At 38.4% G+C, this 15914-nt stretch overlaps 1 long non-coding RNA gene across 1 annotated transcript in view; it reads right to left on the bottom strand.

The window, feature by feature from the left end:
- Positions 1 to 15914, bottom strand: part of LOC133543010 (uncharacterized) — an 87230-nt gene that overhangs the window by 38328 nt on the left and 32988 nt on the right. The window contains exon 2 of the long non-coding RNA XR_009804278.1: positions 8388 to 8505. This is a non-coding gene — a long non-coding RNA (uncharacterized LOC133543010). The remainder of the gene's footprint in view (positions 1 to 8387; positions 8506 to 15914) is intronic.

Raw genomic sequence — 15914 nt, 5'->3', positions numbered from 1 at the left:
TCTACTTTTTCTTCTACTTCTACTTTTTCTAGTTCTATTTATTGTTTTACTTCTTCTTCTACTTCTTCTTTTTCTTCTACTTCTTTTACTTTTTCTTCTATTTCTTCTTGTACTTCTTCTTGTTCTTCTACTTTTTCTTCTATTTCTTCTTTTACTTCGTCTTCTTTTTCTTGTAGTTCTTTTACTACTTCTTCTTCTACCTCTTTTTCTACTTCTTCTTCTTCTACATCCTCTTGTCCTACCTATTCTATTTCTTCTTCCACTTCTACTTTTCTTTTTTTTTACTCTATTTCTTTTTTTACTTCTTCTTCTTCTACTACTTACTACTTCTTATTCTACTACTTCTACCTCTTTCTACTTCTTCCTCTACTATTTATTATCCTACTTCATATTCTATTTCTTCTTTTACTTCTTCAATTTCTTCTTTTATTTCTTGTACTTTTTCTTCTAACTTCTACTTCTTCTTCTACTTTTACTTTTTCTTCTACCTCTTTTACTTTTTCTTCAACTTCATATTCTTCTTATATTTCTTCTTTTACTTCTTCCTCTACTTCTTCTTATTCTTCTATTAATTGTACTTCTTCTTCTTATTCTTCTACTTCTTGTATTACTTCTACTTCTTCTTCTAATTTTTCCTCTACTTCCTCTTCTTCTTCAGATTTTGGCCCCCTCTACCTTCCACATTTTTCACCCGATTCAAACTGTTCTAACTTCAAACTGTTCAGCCTATTTGGGAATCGTGGGGTTTCCTTTGACAAATTCCAAAAATTCTCAGATTTCCCAAAATGTGCATTGTTCGGTGCGATTACAAAACTGCTAAATGAGAAAAGTGTGCAAATGTGTTTAGCAGCGTTTTTCATATGTAAAAAGAAAGTATCTTACATGTTTATATCTATCAACATAAAATAAAACATGCATTTTTTTAAAAATGCAAGACAAAATAGAGAACAACAACATTAGACAAGAATAAGGATGGGACTCAAGATTTCACAATTGAAGGAAACATCATCCAAGTGCTTAATAAGATTCAGGTGGTGAGCGACAACCACAGCTGATCACTGTTTGTTATTCAAGCACACACACACACACACACACACACACACACACACACACACACACACACACACACACACACACACACACACACACACCCTTGTATTTCTTACCTTTTTGAGACCTCCAAAAAAGGCCTACCTCTTTAAGACCAGCCTTTCTAAATATAAAGATTTGTATTAACAACATTAATAATATATACATATTATGCAGATAATTAAAAAAACGTTGGAGTTGGAATTTTACAAGAAAAATGTCCAAATTTCACAAGAAAATCTTCGAATTTTGGCAGTATTATTATAAGTCGTAATTTCACTCAACGCAAGTCGACATTTTACAAGAAAAACAGAACATTTGTGCAATATTATTATGACACAACTTGGAATGTTTCTCAATAACAGTCGCAATCTTGCAAGAAAAAGCTTGAAATTTGGGCAATTTTATGAAAAGAGACATCATTTTACTCGAAAAAAGTGACAATTTTATAAGAAAACTTATAAATGTTGAGGATATTATAATAATAATGGGAATTTGACTTAAGTCCAAGGTCATAACTTTACTCAAAAAATGTTCACTATTTTACAAGAACAACACAAAAATTGGCAATGTGATACAAGTCAGAATTTTATATGACAAATGTCACCATTTGGCATTAAAAAGTAATAATTTAAAAAAACAGGAATCATTTTACATAAAACAATAAAAATATAACGAGAAAATATTGCAATATTACAGAAACATAAAGAATATGACAAATTGTTAATAATTTTACAAGAAAAAAGTCGACATTGTGAGGAAAATACTTTTTTAGGAAAAAAAGTTTTTTTGGTAATTTTTTTAAAATGTTCATTATTTACTACAAGTTATTACAGTATGAATTGATTACCATGAATTAATTAACGTGGACCCCGACTTAAAGTTGAAAAACTTATTGGGGTGTTACCATTTAGTGGTCAATTGTACATAATATGTACTGTACTGTGCAATCTACTAATAAAAGTATCAATCAATCAATCAACATGTCTCTCTCTCTCTATATATATATATTTATTTATTTTTTCAAAAAATCCTTTTGGCCAAAGGGGGCGCCTTACAATGACTTACACACACTTGTTATTACACATGTTGACCAGAGGGGGAGCAATTACAATTTTTTAGCACACACACTTATTTCATATGTTGACCAGAGGGGGAGCACTTTTAAAACCGACACACAGTCAATTTGAAAAATCCCTCCTTTTTGGGACCACCCTCATTTTGACAGTTTTCACCACCAGGGGTGCAAATGAGCTCTTTATTTTTCACTTTTTTTGTAATGTGCTTAAGGCCGATGACAAACGAGTCACGGGCCACGGATGGCCCCTGTGCCGCACTTTGGACAACCCAGCTCTAGAAGCTAACTGTTAATGGCCACTATAGTCTTAGTACCGTAGTGTATTTGTTCATCCTACGGTCACATATGTGACCCGGGTTGTCTTACGTCAGCGCCGGAAGTCGTAAAATCAGCTGGTGGGTTTTTTTTCCGGGGATGAATAGGAAAGTCCTTCTTTACCTGCCGTCTTGTTTTATCATACATTGCTGCCTTCGCACCCGTCAGTGTTTACTTTCGTATGCACATTAAATCAACAAAGAAATCCTGACTTTGGAGCAATGTTCGCGGACTCTGGTATTTGGCTCTCTATTAGATGCAATGGTTTTCAGATGCAATGATTTCGGTCCTAACTTGTTCACCGGTTTATCATATAGTCGGTACTTTTCCTTGTTGGTGTCTCAAGAAGGGTAGAAATACAAGACCACACACACACATACACGCACACACACACACACCCTTGTATTTCTTACCTTTTTGAGACCTCCAAAAAAGGCCTACCTCTTTAAGACCAGCCTTTCTAAATATAAAGATTTGTATTAACAACATTAATAATATATACATATTATGCAGATAATTAAAAAAACGTTGGAGTTGTAATTTTACAAGAAAAATGTCCAAATTTCACAAGAAAATCTTCGAATTTTGGCAGTATTATTATAAGTCGTAATTTCACTCAACGCAAGTCGAAATTTTACAAGAAAAACAGAACATTTGTGCAATATTATTATGACACAACTTGGAATGTTTCTCAATAACAGTCGCAATCTTGCAAGAAAAAGCTTGAAATTTGGGCAATTTTATGAAAAGAGACAATTTTACTCGAAAAAAGTGACAATTTTATAAGAAAACTTTTAAATGTTGACGATATTTGTCTTGTTTTTTTAAATGTCGACGATATTTGTCTCTTTGTTGTCTTACGTCAGCGCCGGAAGTCGTGAAATCAGCTGGCGGGTTTTTTTCTGGGGATGAATAGGAAAGTCCTTCTTTACCTGCCGTCTTGTTTTATCATACATTGCTGCCTTCGCACCCGTCAGTGTTTACTTTTATATGCACATTAAATCAACAAAGAAATCCTGACTTTGGAGCAATGTTCACGGACTCTGGTATTTGGCTCTCTATTAGATGCAATGGTTTTCAGATGCAATGATTTCGGTCCTAACTTGTTCACCGGTTTATCATATAGTCGGTACTTTTCCTTGTTGGTGTCTCAAGAAGGGTAGAAATACAAGACCACACACACACACACAAACACACACACACACACACACACACCCTTGTATTTCTTACCTTTTTGAGACCTCCAAAAAAGGCCTACCTCTTTAAGACCAGCCTTTCTAAATATAAAGATTTGTATTAACAACATTAATAATATATACATATTATGCAGATAATTAAAAAAACGGAGTTGTAATTTTACAAGAAAAATGTCCAAATTTCACAAGAAAATCTTTGAATTTTGGCAGTATTATTATAAGTCGTAATTTCACTCAACGCAAGTCGAAATTTTACAAGAAAAACAGAACATTTGTGCAATATTATTATGACACAACTTGGAATGTTTCTCAATAACAGTCGCAATCTTGCAAGAAAAAGCTTGAAATTTGGGCAATTTTATGAAAAGAGACAATTTTACTCGAAAAAAGTGACAATTTTATAAGAAAACTTTTAAATGTTGACGATATTTGTCTTGTTTTTTTAAATGTCGACGATATTTGTCTCTTTGTTGTCTTACGTCAGCGCCGGAAGTCGTAAAATCAGCTGGCGGGTTTTTTTCCGGGGATGAATAGGAAAGTCCTTCTTTACCTGCCGTCTTGTTTTATCATACATTGCTGCCTTCGCACCCGTCAGTGTTTACTTTTATATGCACATTAAATCAACAAAGAAATCCTGACTTTGGAGCAATGTTCACGGACTCTGGTATTTGGCTCTCTATTAGATGCAATGGTTTTCAGATGCAATGATTTCGGTCCTAACTTGTTCACCGGTTTATCATATAGTCGGTACTTTTCCTTGTTGGTGTCTCAAGAAGGGTAGAAATACAAGACCACACACACACACACAAACACACACACACACACACACACACCCTTGTATTTCTTACCTTTTTGAGACCTCCAAAAAAGGCCTACCTCTTTAAGACCAGCCTTTCTAAATATAAAGATTTGTATTAACAACATTAATAATATATACATATTATGCAGATAATTAAAAAAACGGAGTTGTAATTTTACAAGAAAAATGTCCAAATTTCACAAGAAAATCTTCGAATTTTGGCAGTATTATTATAAGTCGTAATTTCACTCAACGCAAGTCGAAATTTTACAAGAAAAACAGAACATTTGTGCAATATTATTATGACACAACTTGGAATGTTTCTCAATAACAGTCGCAATCTTGCAAGAAAAAGCTTGAAATTTGGGCAATTTTATGAAAAGAGACAATTTTACTCGAAAAAAGTGACAATTTTATAAGAAAACTTTTAAATGTTGACGATATTTGTCTTGTTTTTTTAAATGTCGACGATATTTGTCTCTTTGTTGTCTTACGTCAGCGCCGGAAGTCGTAAAATCAGCTGGCGGGTTTTTTTCCGGGGATGAATAGGAAAGTCCTTCTTTACCTGCCGTCTTGTTTTATCATACATTGCTGCCTTCGCACCCGTCAGTGTTTACTTTCGTATGCACATTAAATCAACAAAGAAATCCTGACTTTGGAGCAATGTTCACGGACTCTCGTATTTGGCTCTCAATTAGATGCAATGATTTCGGTCCTAACTTGTTCACCGGTTTATCATATAGTCGGTACTTTTCCTTGTTGGTGTCTCAAGAAGGGTAGAAATACAAGACCACACACACACACACACACACACACACACACACACACACACACACACACACACACACACACACACACACACACACACACACACACACACACACACACACACACACGTAGGCCAATAAACCAACACCAGACGCAGCGTGCACACTCCAGTGGAACGCTCATTATGAAGCAATATCCTCTCTTTCCATCCATGTTTACTAAAAGTCGCTGACACGGCTGGAAGACCTCGCTCGCTCCCCTGTGGTCGCAAGCATTTTGGGGGCTCTGCTTTTGCACCTGCAAATCGTTTGAACCTCTTTATCACTTCTCCTCTGGTGTCCCGGTGGCGCTTCACGCCCACGTGCACACGTACGTGCACTAATGCTGCGCCATTGAGGCGAGGCCGGCACCAGCCTTTTAGGCCAGTGAGGATCAGTATTGATCTGCAGGGTTCCTCTAATGGATGCTGTGATGCAACTCTTTGTCTGCTCCGGGACCCCATCGCCCTTAACTCCTCACACGTGCTCTTTTCCTCAACCACACACACACACACACACACACACACACACACACACACACACACACACACACACACACACACACACACACACACACACACACACACACACAAGACACTGCTTTCTATTCTGTCGTACTCTGCTGATGCAGCTGCTACCCTGACTAAGCACTTTATCATTTTCTCTCTGCACAGTGTGTGTGTGTGTGTGTGTGTGTGTGTAACAGTAAATAATCTCCTCATAAACATGTTACATGCTTTCTACAAAACCCAAAACCAGTCAAGTTGGCACGTTTCCGGGTGTTGTTGATACACGGCTTTGGCTATGCATAGTAGAGTTTTAATTTGTATATTGCGCCACACAATTTCAGGTCTGGACTACAGGCAGGCCAGTCCGGCACCCGCACTCTTTTACTACGAAGCCACGCTGTTGTATCACGTGGCTTGGCAATGTATTTCTGAAATAAGCAGGGGCGCCCATGATAACATTGCATGGATGGCAACATGTGTTGCTCCGAAACCTGTATGTACCTTTCAGCATTAATGGTGCCTTCACAGATGTGTAAGTTACCCATGCCTTGGGCACTAATACACCCCCATACCATCACACATGCTGGCTTTTCAACTTTGCGCCTATAACAATCCAGATGGTTATTTTCCGGAGGACACCACGTCCACAATTTCCACCAAAACAGTTTTCCACTTTGCAGCAATTCATCTTAGTTTAGCACGGGCAGCCGGCGGCGTTTCTGGGTGTTGTTGATAAATAGCTTTGGCTTTGCACAGTAGAGTTTTAACTTGCACTTACAGATGTAGCGACAAACTGTAGTTACTGACAGTGGTTTTCTGAAATGTTCCTGAGCCCATGTGGTGATATCCTTTACACACTGATGTCACTTTTTTTATGCAGTACCGCCTGAGGGATCGAAGGTCATGGACATTCAATTTTACGTGCAGTGATTTCTCCAGATTCTCTGAACCTTTTGTTGATATTATGGAGCGTAGATGTTGAAATCCCTAAATTCCTTGCAATAACTCGTTGAGAAATGTTGTTCTAAAACTGTTTGACAATTTTCTCAGGCATTTGTTCACAAAGTGGTGACCCTCACCCCATCCTTGTTTGTGAATGACAGAGCATTTCATGGAAGCTGCTTTTATAGCCAATCATGGCACCCACCTGTTCCCAATTAGCCTGCACACCTGTGGGATGATCCAAATAAGTGTTTGATGAGCCTTCCTCAAGTGTTTTTTCCAGAAAGAGATTCCAAGTTTGAGACACAATCAAAACAAACTACAATATGTCCATCCATCCATCCATTTTTCTACCGCTTGTCCCGTTCGGGGTCGCTGGAGCCTATCTCAGCTGCATTCGGGCAGAAGGCGGGGTACACCCTGGACAAGTCGCCGGATAGACAGACAACATTCACACTCACATTCACACACTAGGGACCATTTAGTGTTGCCAATCAACCTATCCCCAGGTGCATGTCTATGGAGGTGGGAGGGGCCTATCCCCAGGTGCATGTCTTTAGAGGTGGGAGGGGCCTATCCCCAGGTGCATGTCTTTGGAGGTGGGAGGGGCCTATCCCCAGGTGCATGTCTTTGGAGGTGGGAGTGGCCTATCCCCAGGTGCATGTTTTTGGAGGTGGGAGGGGCCTATCCCCAGGTGCATGTCTTTAGAGGTGGGAGGGGCCTATCCCCAGGTGCATGTCTTTGGAGGTGGGAGGGGCCTATCCCCAGGTGGATGTCTTTGGAGGTGGGAGGGGCCTATCCCCAGGTGCATGTCTTTGGAGGTGGGAGGTGCCTATCCCCAGGTGCATGTCTTTGGAGGTGGGAGGGGCCTCTCCCCAGGTGCATGTCTTTGGAGGTGGGAGGGGCCTATCCCCAGGTGCATGTCCTTGGAGGTGGGAAGAAGCCGGAGTACCCGGAGGGAACCCACGCAGTCACGGGGAGAACATGCAAACTCCACACAGAAAGATCCCGAGCCCGGGATTGAACCTAGGACAACTCAGGACCTTCGTATTGTGAGGCAGACGCACTAACCCCTCTTCCACCGTGCTGCCCACAAACTACAATATACAATTTCAGAAATAAATTCCACATTAATGCCACAGAACTTATCTCGGTCCATGTGATGTCAGATGAAACAGGAGGAAAGGTGAGGCCTTTAATCCCAGGAACACAATACCTACTGCCAAGCATGGTGGTGACCCGCGGCCCAGATCATATCATGTTTTTGGTTTTGAGTCTTTTTGTACTTTGTTCTGCTAATGTTTGCCTTAGTTCCTGGTTGCGCTTCCTTGTTTGATCGTGTCACCATAGTTACATATTTGTTTCACCTGCCACTTGTTTCCGGACGCACACCTGTTTTTGTAATTACTGACCTGATTTAAGCCTGCCTTCTTTGTTCACTCGTTCTTGCTTCCCAGTTTTGTTCCATGCAACAAGTGACGACGCTCATTCCCGACCGACTCTGGTAAACCTGTTTTGTTCTTGCTAGCTTCCGCGCTATGCTTCTGTGTTTTCCTAGCTCCCATGCTAGCTCTTTGCTTTGCTTTTTTGTGCCTAATACAAGTTTTCTGTTTATAGTCGGTTCCTTAGTTTAAATAAATCATTATTTCCTACCTTACGCTGTGTCCAAACCCGAACTGCATCTGGAGAGAACGCATCCGCATCACCATGCCAAGGAAACGTCACAGGTAGTATTAAGCTCTGGGCCTGTTGTCTGCCAATGGAACTGGTGCTTCACAGAGAGTAAATGGGACAATGAAAAAGGAGAATTACTTCTATATTCTTCAGGACAACGTTAAATCCTCAGCCCGGAGGTTGGGTCTTGGGCGCAGTTGGGTGTTCCAACAGGACAATGACCCCAAACACACGCCAAAAGTGGTAAAGGAATGGCTAAATCAGGCTAGAATGAAGATTTTAGAATGGCCTTCCCAAAGTCCTAACTTAAACGTGTGGACAATGCTGAAGAAACAAGTCCATGTGAAAAAAAACAACACATTTAGCTGAACTGCACCAATTTTGTTAAAGGGGAACATTATCAGCAGACCTATGTAAGCGTCAATATATACCTTGATGGTGCAGAAAAAAGACCATCTATTTTTTTAACCGATTTCCGAACTCTAAATGGGTGAATTTTGGCGAATTAAACGCCTTTCTGTTAATCGCGCTGGAAGCGATGACATCAGAATGTGACGTCACCAAGGTAACACACCCACCATTTTCATTTTCAACACATTACAAACACCGGGTCTCAGCTCTGTTATTTTCCGTTTTTTTGACTATTTTTTGGAACCTTGGAGACATCATGCCTCGTGGGTGTGTTGTCGGAGGGTGTAACAACACTAACAGGGAGGGATTCAAGTTGCACCACTGGCCCCAAGATGCCAAAGTGTCTGCCGCCAGACCCACATTTGACCGGCGATGCTAAGACAGACATGGGACAGAGCTGTATGGATAACCTGTAGATGCATTTGCAACGATAGTCAACGAAATCACAAAGGTGAGTTTTGTTGATGTTGACTGCCAGCTAATCGATGCTAACATGCTATGCTAATCGATGCTTACATGCTATTTACCGGCGGTGCTAAAGCAGACATGGCACAGAGATGTATGGATAACCTGTAGATGCATTTGCAACTAAATTACGTTTCCTTCCACCCACATTTAATGCGAAACAAACACTTACCAATCGACGGATTTAAGTTGCTCCAGTGTCAAAAGATGCGAAAGTCCTGATCGTTTGGTCCGCACATTTTACCGGCGATGCTAACGCAGCTTTTTCGGCCATGCTATGGCTACGAATAGCGTCAATAGCTTCAGTTTCTTCTTCAATATTTTCATACTCCAACCATCTGTTTCAATACATGCGTAATCTGTTGAATCGCTTAAGTCGCTGAAATCCGAGTTTGAATCCGAGCTAATGTCGCTATATCTTGCTGTGGTATTCCCATTGTTTGTTTACATTGGCAGCACTGTGTGACATCACAGGGAAATGGCCAGTGTCTTCGCAGAGAGCCGAAAATAAGGCACTTTAAAGCTTTATTTAGGGATATTCCGAGACCGGTAAAATTTAGAAAAAAAATTCAAAAAATACAACAAGCCACTGGGAACTGATTTTTATTGTTTTTAACCCTTTTGAAATTGTGATAATGTTCCCCTTTAAGAGTTATAGTTCAAAATTCAACCAGAAGCTTGTGGATGGCTACCACAAGTGCCTTATTGCAGTGAAACTTGCCAAGGGACATGTAAGCAAATATAAACATTGCTGTACGTATACTTTTGACCCAGCACATTTGCTCACATTTCCAGTAGACCCATAATAAATCCCTAAAAGTACCAAACTTAATGAATGTTTTTTGTTGACAAACAAGTATGTGCTCCAATTATGCTGTATCAACAAAAAAGAAGAAGTTAAAGTTAAAAAGTTAAAGTACCAATAATTGTCACACACAAACTAGATGTGGCAAAATTATTCTCTGCATTTGACTCATCACCCTTGATCACCCCCCTGGGAGGTGAGGGGAGCAGTGGGCAGCAGCCGTGCCACGCCCGAGAATCATTTATTGTGATTTACGAGTTCTAAAAATCATTGGAAACTATCTTGGTTGTTTTTTTTGGTAAATGTGGCATTTTAGTCCCTTTATTTAGTGGGCGTTCACACTGGTCAAAGTGTATGTTAAGCAGAGGTGGGTAGTAACGCGCTACATTTACTCCGTTACATCTACTTGAGTAACTTTTGGGATAAATTGTACTTCTAAGAGTAGTTTTAATGCAGCATACTTTTACTTTTACTTGAGTATATTTATAGAGAAGAAACGCTACTTTTATTCCGCTTCATTTATCTACATTCAGCTTGCTACTCGCTACTGATTTTTATTGATCTGTTAGTGCACGCTTTGTTTGTTTTGTTTTGTCAGACAGACTTTCAAAGTAGGATCTATCACATGACTGCGTTTCACCAATCAAATGCAGTCACTGGTGACGTTTGACTCCGTTTCACCAATTAAATGCAGTCAATGTTGACGTTTGACTCCATTTCACCAATCAAATGCAGTCACTGGTGACGTTTGACTCCGTTTCACCAATCAAATGCAGTCAATGGTGACGTTTGACTCCGTTTCACCAATCAAATGCAGTCACTGGTGACGTTTGACTCCGTTTCACCAATTAAATGCAGTCAATGGTGACGTTTGACTCCGTTTCACCAATCAAATGCAGTCACCGGTGCCGTTTGACTCCGTTTCACCAATCAAATGCAGTCACTGGTGACGTTTGACTCCGTTTCACCAATCAAATGCAGTCACTGGTGACGTTTGACTCTGTTTCACCAATCAAACAGAGCCAGGCGGTCACATGATTAACTGCACTTTTTTTAAATAAACCTTTATTTAGAAATTTCAACATTTACAAACAGTTGAAAATGATAATCAAAGTAAGTACAAAAACAGTACAAAACAGTATAAAAACTGTACAAAACAGCGCCAGGGGGTTGCAAATTCAAAGTAACTAAAATAGAATGCGGAAAAAAATACATATATATAAAATAAAGTGCAAAGCCATAGGCTCACTCAATCTCAGTAAATAACTTAAATTTGGAACACAGCATCAGCGTTTTCACAGCTTTTTGCTTGTTAGACGTAGAGTGTTTGAATGTAGAGTTCTAAATCTTTTTTTAAAGGCACATAAAACAGGTCGGGTATTGAGAAACTTACATTTATGAATATAAAACTTAGCCAATAGTATAATGAGGTTGCAAAAGTAAAATTAATTTTCAAATTTCTGTTTCAATACAGTATAAAACCAAATGTATATTATTTAATATATATTATTGTTTTAGTTGCTTAAGAGATATTCCTGGCTCTGAATTTGTTCATTGCTATTTTTATGTTTTTGTGCATTACTTGTTGCCGTCATCATTAAACGAACGGGTTACTCATCAGTTACTCAGTACTTGAGTAGTTTTTTCACAACATACTTTTTACTTTTACTCAAGTAAATATTTGGGTGACTACTCCTTACTTATACTTGAGTAATACATCTGTAAAGTAACAGTACTCTTACTTGAGTACAATCTCTGGCTCCTCTATCCACCTCTGATGTTAAGTACGTCAAGTTTGGTCCTCATACAGTAAGTATGTCACAGTTAAGAATGTGTGTATTCTCCAGCGTTGTCATTTTATCCTGCAGTTGTTTTCATAAATACAAAGATTTACAGTACAAATGATGTGAGACTAAGACAGCGTCTTTCAATCCACTCTCGGCTGTTTGCTCAGATTACCAGAGGGCTTTCTCATACAACACTGCTGAGTACAGTAGAGTACAGTAGTGTGTGTGTGTGTGCAGTCACCTTGACTAAGACATTCCTAAGAAAACATGTTGTGTAAAGTTCAGGTCTTTTTTTTTTTGGTATTCATTCCATTCTCTGCCATTTTAACCTTATTTGGAAAGAAACAATCCCAGGATGGACACATATCATTTCTACCTTTTTGAGCAAGATTACCCGTCTTTGAACTTCTGAAAGTTAGCAAAGGTCTGATTAGCATACTTGCAGACCCTCCCAGAATTTCAGTGACCCGGCCGAAAATCTCCCGGGGCAAACATTCTCCCGATTTCCACCCGGACAACAATTTTGGGGGCTTGCCTTAAAGCAGGGGTGTTCAAACTTTTTTTTAACAGAGGGCCGCACAACAAAGAAATTTAAGCACGCGAGGGCCATTTTGATATTTTTCATTTTCAAAAATACACTACCGTTCAAAAGTTAGGGGTCACATTGAAATGTCCTTATTTTTTTAAGGAAAAGCACTGCACTTTTCAACGAAGATAACTTTAAACTAGTCTTAACTTTAAAGAAATACACTCTATACACATTGCTAATGTGGTAAATGACTATTCTAGCTGCAAATGTCTGGTTTTTGGTGTAATATCTACATAGGTGTATGGAGGCCCATTTCCAGCAACTATCACTCCAGTGTTCTAATGGTACCATGTGTTTGCTCATTGACTCAGAAGGCTAATTGATGATTAGAAAACCCTTCACGTTCACACATCTGAAAACAGTTTAGCTCGTTACAGAAGCTACAAAACGGACCTTCCTTTGAGCCGATTGTGTTTCTGGAGCATCACATTTGTGTGGTCAATTAAACGCTCAAAATGGCCAGAAAAAGAGAACTTTCATCTGAAACTCGACAGTCTATTCTTGTTCTTAGAAATTTAGGCTATTCTATGTGAGAAATTGCTAAGAAATTGAAGATTTCCTACAACGGTGTGTACTACTCCCTTCAGAGGACAGCACAAACAGGCTCTAACCAGAGTAGAAAAAGAAGTGGGAGGCCGCGTTGCACAACTGAGCCAGAAGATAAGTACATTACAGTCTCTAGTTTGAGAAACAGACGCCTCACAGGTCTCCAACTGGCATCTTCATTAAATAGTACCCGCAAAACACCAGTGTCGACATCTACAGTGAAGAGGCGGCTGCGGGATTCTGGGCTTCAGGGCAGAGTGGCAAAGAAAAAGCCATATCTGAGACTGGCCAATTAAAGAAAAAGATTAAGATGGGCAAGAGAACACAGACATTGGACAGAGGCAGACTGGAAAAAAGTGTTGTGGACGGATGAATCCAGGTTTGAGGTGTTTGGATCACAAAGAAGAACGTTTGTGAGATGCAGAACAACTGAAAAGATGCTGAAAGAATGCCTGACGCCATCTGTTAAACATGGTGGAGGTAATGTGAGGGTCTGGGGTTGCTTTGGTGCTGGTAAGGTGGGAGATTTGTACAGGGTAAAAGGGATTCTGAATAAGGAAGGCTATCACTCCATTTTGCAACGCCATGCCATACCCAGTGGACAGCGCTTGTTTGGAGCCAATTTCATCCCACAACAGGACAATGACCCCAAACACACCTCCAAATTGTGCAAGAACTATTTAGAGAAGAAGCAGGCAGCTGGTATTCTATCGGTAATGGAGTGGCCAGCGCAGTCACCAGATCTGAACCCCATTGAGCTGTTGTGGGAGCAGCTTGACCGTATGGTAGGCAAGAAGTGGCCATCCAACCAATCCAACTTGTGGGAGCTGCTTCTAGAAGCGTGGGGTGCAATTTCTCCAGATTACCTCAACAAATTAACAGCTAGAATGCCAAAGGTCTGCAATGCTGGAATTGCTGCAAATGGAGGATTCTTTGACGAAAGCAAAGTTTGATGTAAAAAAAATCTTATTTCAAATACAAATCATTATTTCTAACCTTGTCAATGTCTTGACTCTATTTTCTATTCATTTCACAACGTATGCTGGTGAATAAGTGTGACTTTTCATGGAAAACACAAAATTGTTTGGGTGACCCCAAACTTTTGAACGGTAGTGTATATGGATTTTTTTTTTTAAACGTATTTTTTTAACTCCCGGGGACCATAAAGGGTCTCAGTCATTAAAATGCTAAAAATAGGTCAAATTAGTATTTTTTTTTTAATTTAACGCTTACAGTAAATCTCTATATCAAGTTGAGGTTGATATAAAGTTTAAAAAAAAAAGGTTTTCTGTCAAAGAAAACTTTTGTTTTTTATAGTAAACTGAAATATGCAGTATTTAGTAATTAGAGCCCTAAAAGTTCAATAATGCAGGACACCATTTTTTTAAAATTATTTAATATTTTTGAGTAATCACAGTGAAAAGTTAAATAAAATCTTACTAAATATATTTGAGATCAGAAAGCTTCCCCACTCATTGTGATTCATTTTTATTAGTTTTTTTTTTTACTTTTAACACTTAAATTTCAAGATCAACTTCCGATATATCTGTCGATTTTAAGTTTGAACTATTATTTTGTTTGTTTTGTGCTCTTTTGTCAAAACATTGATGTTTTTATATGGCAACACATATTTAAATGAATTTAAATGAATTTAAATGTATTGCCAGCACCCCCCGCAACCCCGAAAGGGAATAAGCGGTAGAAAATGGATGGATGGATATATATAGATAATATAGAGCATCTACGCAGCAACCACTGAACTGAATTATATCATATATATTATTGTATTATATATTGTAAATATATATTGTATATGTATAGGGGTGGGACCAAATAAGTTTACTTCTGCCCACTCCCTTTTGCGCCAATCTTGACATCTACAAAAGATTAGTCACATGTAATGTTTACAATGCAGGTGTAAAAATAATGTATTTATATATTTATTTTGTATTTTATGTCATTCTCTTGTTTTGTTTGCATGGCTCAAAATAAACCATTCATTCATTCAATTCAACCACACAACATATGCAATATTTTTTCCACATACATCATTTTAAAGTGATAATTTTTAAGTAATAATTCATTGTAACATAGATTTTTTTGTCCTTTTTTTTTCAGCAATGGAAAAAAAAAGAAAAAGATAAAAGGAAAAAAAACTGCCTGCATGGCAACTTTGTGTCAACATTGCCACTTTTTCTCATTAGATTTCACCTCAAACCACTTTTTTGAAATGTTTTTTTTAATTTTTGCAATACTATCAATTTTGAAATTTTTGCAGAACGTGTGGCAGGCAGGTAAACAATTAGCTGCGGGCCACAAATGGTCCCCGGGCCGCACTTTGGACACCCCTTGCTTAAAGGCAGTGACTTTAGCGTATTTGGGGGTCGATCCGATACCAAGAAGTTACAGGATCATAAAGTGGTCATAATCAAAGTCCACAATTTGATGGATAACTTGCTTTGAAATCATTATTATTAGTATTTATTCTTATTTAAAAAATGGTTTGATACTATATTTTTGCCTAATTAGACAATATTTAAGTTAATATAATTTGCGAATACATGGAGTACATTTTTTCCCCTTCCAAAATAGATAAAAGAATACATAAAAAAAAAAGGCAGCTCAGTTGCCAAAATATTACTGTAAAAATGCAGTTTTTTTCAATCAACAGTAAAAAACTAAAGTAAATTTTACAGTAAAATTCTATGGAGTACATTTCCTTCCCTTCCAACATAGATAAAAAGAATACTTTTTTTATTTTTAAAAAGGCAGCTCAGTTGCCAAAATATTACTGTAAAAATGCAGTTTTTTTCAATTAACAGTAAAAAACAAAAACAAATGTAAATTTTACAGTAAAATTCTGGCCACTGAGCTGCCTTTTTTTTTGTTTTTACCATAAAAAC

Source organism: Nerophis ophidion, linkage group LG25 (genome assembly GCF_033978795.1).
Source record: "Nerophis ophidion isolate RoL-2023_Sa linkage group LG25, RoL_Noph_v1.0, whole genome shotgun sequence".
Classification (NCBI taxonomy): domain Eukaryota; kingdom Metazoa; phylum Chordata; class Actinopteri; order Syngnathiformes; family Syngnathidae; genus Nerophis; species Nerophis ophidion.
Note: the sequence above shows the minus strand (reverse complement) of the source record. Positions and strands in the feature narration are given on the sequence as shown.